Source organism: Mauremys reevesii, linkage group 17 (genome assembly GCF_016161935.1).
Source record: "Mauremys reevesii isolate NIE-2019 linkage group 17, ASM1616193v1, whole genome shotgun sequence".
NCBI lineage: Eukaryota > Metazoa > Chordata > Testudines > Geoemydidae > Mauremys > Mauremys reevesii.
This window is the reverse complement of record NC_052639.1, coordinates 4,957,052-4,964,495: the sequence shown is the minus strand read 5'-3', so window position 1 is coordinate 4,964,495 and position 7,444 is coordinate 4,957,052.

Below are 7,444 nucleotides of genomic sequence, written 5' to 3'. Positions count from 1 at the left end.
CAAGAAGGCCTGGAAAGCACCACTTTGCTTATTCAAACAGATACAAATGCCAGTGTTTACTATGCAGACAAGAAAAGTTACATTTGCTGTTCAGGCGTTTGAAAGTTAAGGGTTACTTAAAATTTTTGAACAAGGCATTTTAAGTTGTTAGTTCTCCTGTATTGGGGTAGGTAGCAGAGCCGGGCCATGAGAGGAGTAGAACAGGAAGAAGGCAGAATTGAGACCTTTCAAAGTTTTGGCCCAAGCGAGGGGGCGTGGGGCTGGGGGCGTCTTTTGAGCTCCCCGCCTCAGGTGCCAAAATGTTGTGGGCCAGCCCTGGCCTTACGCATGCATCAAATCTAACTGCAACCAATTAATCAGAGACCAGTGTGGGGGAGGGAATATCTTCTACTGGACCAACTTGGGCTGGTGAGAGAGACGAGCTTTCGAGACACCCAGAGCTGCTCAGCAGGTCTGGGAAAGGTCCCCACAGATGCACTAAATGCAAGGTGGGACACTCTGTCTCCCTCACCAGCCGCCTTGGCTCTCTACCATCCTAGGACCGACACAGCTACAACTACACTGGAACCATCACACACTCAAACACACACATTCACATCTCCAGTCACTGACACTCAGTGTTCACACTCGCCTTTGGTCACACCCTGCACCAGATGTTCTGAGCTATTTGGGAAAGCAGACTGTATTCTTGTTCCTTTGTTATTCAGGAACACTGTTCAGGCCTCGCACACTCAGACTCAGAAGTGCATTCACACCAGCACTCACACTCATTCAGATACACACTCAGATGCACACATGCATTTGCACCAGTACTCTCACACTCGCTCAGGGACTCACACCCAGGCTCACACCCTCCCATTCCTGTCCATACGCACTCGTGTGCAAGGGGCCTGATCCAGAGACCTTTCAAAGCAACTGAAAGTCTTCTATTGAGTCCCATGGGCTTCGGATTGGGCACCTAGAGACCTGGGCCAGATCCCCAAAGGTAGTTGGGCTCCTAACTGCTACTGATGAGTTAGGTGCCTAAATACCTTTGAGGAGCTGGGCCTTGGTGCCTGGTATGTAGCACCAGAGCCTGCAGCCCAGTGTCCCACTGTCACTGAGGACCCTGCTTGGGTCTGGCTGCCAGGTAGGAGCTGCCGTGTGCTTCTCCCTTCCTCGCCCTTCACCCTGATGTCACAGCCCAGTTCTGCCACCTGGGCCAGCACGAACCCAGCTCTCTGGAAGACTCCAAGCTCCCTCTCCACCCCAGCGTGCCCCAGGGCTTAGTCCTAAAGCAGCGACCCAAGGGCTGAGGCGGGCTCCTGTTGGGGAAGAGGCCAGAGCCTCTGAGCTTGGCAGTTATGTGGGGGGAAGGTGCGGGGGGCGGGGGTGAGAGGTCTTACTGCGGTTGAATCAGTGCAATCCTGCTGATGCTTTGCATATCTCTAACGGCTTCCATCTGAGGCACTCCAGGGACTTTACACACGGGGATTAATCACCACACCTGCCTCCCCAAGAAGCGGCCCAGAATTATCTTCCCTGTTTTACAGATGGGGAAACTGAGGCACAGATGGACTTTAAGTGACTTGCCCAAGGTCACACAGTAAGTCGGTGCTAGAGTTGAGAATAGAACCCTGGAGTCCTGACTCCCAGCCCCCCTGTTCTAACTACTGTAGTAGGAAGAGAGCCTGAGACATAAGCCCTCGTATCAGAGGCCTGAGGCCTGGGCTAAAGTAGCAATCAAAACTTTGCTGATATAAAGCAAAATCAGGCCGTGAGCTAGAGGCAGGCCCTGCTCACAGAATCTGGCAAGAACAGGGCTGATATTGCAGAAACACACGTTCCTAAAAAGTGGTAGGCACAAAACACACACAAACACATTCCAGAAGGGCGGTACCAGAACACCCTGTATCAAGAATGGTACAAAGACAGCAGAACACACTGACCCCGTCTAAAGGTAAGGTCAGGGTGACAGTGTGATGGACAGAGATGTATAACGTGATGGATGGTAACATTAGAGGGTGTCCACTAACTACATCAAAGGGACACGACGTAACTTTTTTTGTATTGGGGTATAAAGATGTATCTCAGGGAAGGGAGGAACAGAAAGTCCCACCATTGACTGAGCTGGTCCATTGTTATGGGCATACGTGTACTAGTGGTCCGGTAGAGTCTGCGGGCTATTAGTACCATGCTTCCTTGACAATAAAGCTGGCTGGGTGCCTTCGTCCCTTAACAGTTTTTGTGGTCATTGGGCGGTTCACTTGAGGTCTGCCATGCCAGCTGTCTATGCAGGGCTGGGGCGTCACACAAAATTGGGGTTTGTTTTCTCTGGCTTCTGGTTTTTTCACTGCATCTGAATCACATTTTCAAGCTTTTCTTTACAATCACACGAGCTAGAAATTTACTTTAAAAAAAAACAACTGAGATTCTGACATAATCCCTTGACTCCAGGACCTGGAGATTTAAGAAAAAAAAACACCAACTGTCACAAGATCAGCGACAAACTCATGAAATTTGGCAAGGCTGCAACTTCACTGGCCTCTCTCCCTTGTAGCCACAAGCCCAACGTACAAGACACCATCTGTTCCAAGTCAAAGCGCCAGTTCATCCCATTAGAGAGAAACAGGCCAGAGGCAAAGTCTGGAAGCAGGTGCAAATCTCCCCCAGGTGCAGGGATGTTTGGTGCTGGGCTTTGATCCCTGCTCCCTGGTAAGGGTGGCCTAACGGTGCTGGGAGCTGGCATAAACCAAGTGGCAGAGAGATTATCCGCCAGGCGTTATTGGTGATGAATGAATAGCCTTTCACACCTTGATCCGCTGCGTGGCAGCCAAAGGGCTTGGCAAACTCTCACTAACGCTGTCTGTTTAGATTGCAGCCTCTCTAGGGCAGAGATGATCAGCTGCTCGGCTCAGCGCCCTGCACAATGGGGCCCTGAGCTCAGTCGGCCCTTAGACGTTGTGCTGCTGGCTGATCTGTGTTCTGGCTTTGATCCGCAGCGTGTGGGTTTTAAACCATCTGAATACGCTGACCTCACTATGGACCTCACCGGAAGATCAGCCTGAGCAAGAACCAAGGCAGGACCTCAGGGCTTAGCCGTTGGATCTGGGGCTCTTGCCTTGTATCTATCAGTGCTGTATGGGTCTGGGAGGCCTCAGCGGTGGGCTCTGTTCTAGAGACAGTGTTTGTTGTTGTCGTTCTACAGGAAGAATCCAACTCTGCAGCAGCCTGAGCTCTGCATGGTCGAGATGCAGCAGGACTCCTGGGTTCTATTCCTGTGCCAGTAACCCTGGGCAAGTCCCTTTTCCCCGGCTGTTCTGTGTGGGGCGTAGCGCTTTCTGCACGCACAGTGCCCAGCATGCAGGGGCCCCGCTCTTTCCTGGGGCCTGGAGGTGCGACCGGAACAGCAAGCGAGTAAACCCCAGAGCCGGCGCAGTCACAGAACCCAGACGGGGCGGCTGCAGGCGAGCTCAGGGAATCTGGCTCCCAGGGTGGAAAAGGCCTCAGGTGTTAGCTCAGTGGGAAGGGTGGAGTTAGGGTCACTGGCACACAACCGGCCTTGTGCCCCAGCATCCATTGGGTGCACCCTCAGGACCCCCAAGCCAACCTTTTGGGAAGCAGGCAATGCTCAGCTGGGGTGACACTTCCCACACGCAGATGGCCTTAGCTCTGCCCAGCATGGCTGTGCAGGCGGAGCTGCTGACGCTGCGTAGCGATACGAGGGGAGCTCATGTCACCTGCCCCGGCAGGCACTGCGCTGTGCGCGCAGGAGATGGCGGCACTTGTTAGGAAGGGTGAAGAGACTGTGAGTTCCCTGGGGCATCCCTCAGGGGCAGAGTTAAGGTTGTCTCGGTGTATTGTGTGGGGAGCCTCAGGTGGGGTGGCATAGCTGTGATTGCTGTGTAGGGGTGAGGGGTATTGGCTGCACAGACCAGAGGGTGCCCCGTTCTCTGAAATGCGGGGTGCTGGACAGCACGGGGAAAGTCTGAATTCAGCCCCAGCCTCTGGAGTGTTTAAATAATAACACAGCTGGGAGGTGGGGCCATATAGTATCCCAATCACATGGGGAAACTGAGGCATGGGGCGCAGCAGGGATTCATCCCAGTCACCCCGTGAGCCAGCGGGGTCCAGAACGCCATCTGCTGGGAAACGAGCCGCCAAGCCTGGGAGAAGGGAGGCTGCTTGCTGACCCCCATGCTAATCTTTGACTCCAGTTTAACAGAGTGCCCCAGAGAGCGAGAACCTCCTTGTGGGCCTGGCCAGAGTCCATGGCAAGGAAGCGATACCGGGTGCTGGCTCTAGCTCCCCGGGGCAGGGGGAGTGTTTCTCACAGCCCTGCCAGCTCCCCATGTTCCACGGAGCTCGGGACTCCAGCCGGCCGGCTCCCAGGGAGACCCCGGGGACAAGCCACAGTCTCGCTCCGGACCAGGGAATCCAAGAGGAGGGGAACAAACCAGATCCCCCCTCAAAGGCTGGGACCAGCCCCAGTGTTCGTCCTTCTTCAACGGCTGCACTTCTGTGTTCCTCACGCCTGCACCAAGTCTCCAGCCCCCCCGCCCTGCCCTGCCCACGGAGCCACCCACGCCACTCCCACACCCCCGCCCTGCCCTGCCCACGGAGCCACCCACGCCGCTCCCACACCCCCGCCCCGCCCTGCCCACGGATCCAACCATGCCACTCCCCCCCCCCCGCCAGGCCCGGCCCTGCCCACGGAGCCACCCACGCCTCTCCCACACCCCCGCCCGGCCCTGCCCACGGAGCCATCCGCGCCACTCCCACACCCACGCCCTGCCCTGCCCACGGAGCCACCCACGCCACTGCCACACCCCACCCTGCCCACGGAGCCACCCATGCCACTCCCACACCCCGCCCTGCCCTGCCCTGCCCACGGAGCCACCCCCGCCTCTCCCACACCCCCGCCCTGCCCTGCCCACGGAGCCACCCACGCCACTCCCACACCCCCGCCCTGCCCTGCCCACGGAGCCACCCACGCCACTCCCACACCCCCCCCCCGCCCCGCCCACGGGGCCCCCCACGCCATTGCCACACCCCCGCCCAGCCCAGCCCACGGAGCCACCCACGCCACTCCCACACCCCCGCCCTGCCCTGCCCACGGAGCCACCCACGCCGCTCCCACACCCCCGCCCTGCCCTGCCCACGGAGCCACCCACGCCCCTCCCACACCCCCGCCCTGCCCACGGAGCCACCCCGCCGCTCCCACACCCCGCCCTGCCCTGCCCACGGAGCCACCCACGCCGCTCCCACACCCCTGCCCACGGAGCCACCCACGCCGCTCCCACACCCCCGCCCTGCCCAGCGCACGGAGCCACCCACGCCACTGCCACACCCCCGCCCTGCCCTGCCCACGGAGCCACCCACGCCCCTCCCACCACCCCCCCCAGCCCTGCCCACGGAGCCACCCACGCCGCTCCCACACCCACGCCCAGCCCAGCCCAGGGAGCCACCCATGCCACTTCCACAGCCCCGCCCTGCCCTGCCCACGGAGCCACCCACGCCACTCCCACACCCCGCCCTGCCCTGCCCACGGAGCCACCCACGCCGCTCCCACACCCCCGCCCTGCCCTGCCCACGGAGCCACCCACGCCGCTCCCACACCCCCGCCCTGCCCTGCCCACGGAGCCACCCACGCCACTCCCACACGCCCGCCCTGCCCTGCCCACGGAGCCACCCACGCCACTCCCACACCCCCGCCCCGCCCTGCCCACGGAGCCACCCATGCCACTCCCACACCCCCGCCCTGCCCTGCCCACGGAGCCACCCACGCCACTCCCACACCCCCGCGCTGCCCTGCCCATGGAGCCACCCATGCCACTCCCACAGCCCCGCCCTGGCAAGAATTAACTTTCATGGTTAAGCTTGTTGCTTCTCTCCCCCACACTGGTCTCTGATTAATTGGTTGCAGTTAGATTTGATGCATGCGTAAGGCCAGGGCTGGCCCACAACATTTTGGCACCTGAGGCGGGGAGCTCAAAAGACGCCCCCAGCCCCACGCCCCCTCGCTTGGGCCAAAACTTTGCTCTCTCCACTTTCACATTACAATTGTTCTGGTAGGAACCCACTTGATGAGCAAACCCCAGAGGAGTTTTGGGTGCCGCAGGGGAGCAGTGCTGCAGAGCGAATGGGGAAGCCAAAAAACACGCATGGGGTGGGGGAGAGAAGCAACATAATGTGAGCACCATGCAAGACACAAACTATCTTATTTATACAGATAAAAGGGTGAGAACTTAACAAGATAACAAAGGAGGCAGAATCAGATAAGTTTACCTGGGCTAGGCATGCATATCTTATTTCCTTACTTAACTATTACCCATCTTCTGTTAATGTTTCGCCATTAGCACCATTGTTTATGCCTAATGTTTCTTTTCCTGGCACCTGTATTTCAACATTTCTTATTTCTGCTTAAAGGTACATACAACATTTCTTTAATCCATTCTTATTTTTACAATAATTCATTCTACTTTCACACTGCGGGAGGTCTACCGGAGCCGTGGGACCAGCGGACCCTCCGCAGGCACGTCTGCAAGAGGTCCCCCGGAACCGAGGTCCGGCAGGATCGCTCCATTGGGAGGGAGCTTGCAGGAGGGGGGAGTACAGCTCCATATGAGAACACAAGTGACACAAGCAGCACATTGATAGAATTACAGAAACCCCGCCCCCCCCCCCGAGTAATCCGAATAAATGAGCAAAGTAACGGGCAAACCTGGTAACACTCTATTTAATAAAGATACATTTTAGTGGCACTAAACATAAAACTACTATTATAAATATACCATCCCATTATTACAATATTACAATAATTAGAGCACACTTACTCCCTTTCCACCCCCTCTTTGATTAATGTGAACAATGAAGCTGGTTGCCCCTTTTTACAATGGCATCAAAGTCCGGGGTCATTCTCGTTGTGGAAATCTGCATTCATGAAAAGTTTGTCTATAAACAGGATGTTACTGAGGTGGGGTGGGAGGACCCGTGGGGCGGGGTTCCGATCCCAGAATCAGCGCGGTGAAGTCAGGGTAAGCGGTGCCGGTCGCGCCTGCGCAGTGCAGCTCTGCATGCGGGAAGATGGTGCTCATCAAGGAGTTGTGAGTCGGGGGCTGGGGAGTGCCAGGCAGGCAAAGCAGGGAAGCCCCCAACCCTGCTCCCTGGCTGCAGTGCCCCCAACCCACTCCCCAACGGGAGCTCGAGGGCCGGATTAGAAGCTCTGATGGGCTGCATGTGGCCTGCGGGCCATAGTTTGCCCACTCCTGGTATAGGCAGTGAGATGGTGGAGAAGAGCTGTGCTGAGAATTGTGCTGCAGTCCTTTTCCGAAAGTGAGCGTGTTACCTGTAAAAGTGTTCTCAACGCCTGAGTCTGTCTGATGGAATCACCATCAGAGCTGGTGCCTGCAGGATATACTCATGCAAAGCAAATCTAAAATGTTGCCTGGCCTCAGAAACATCA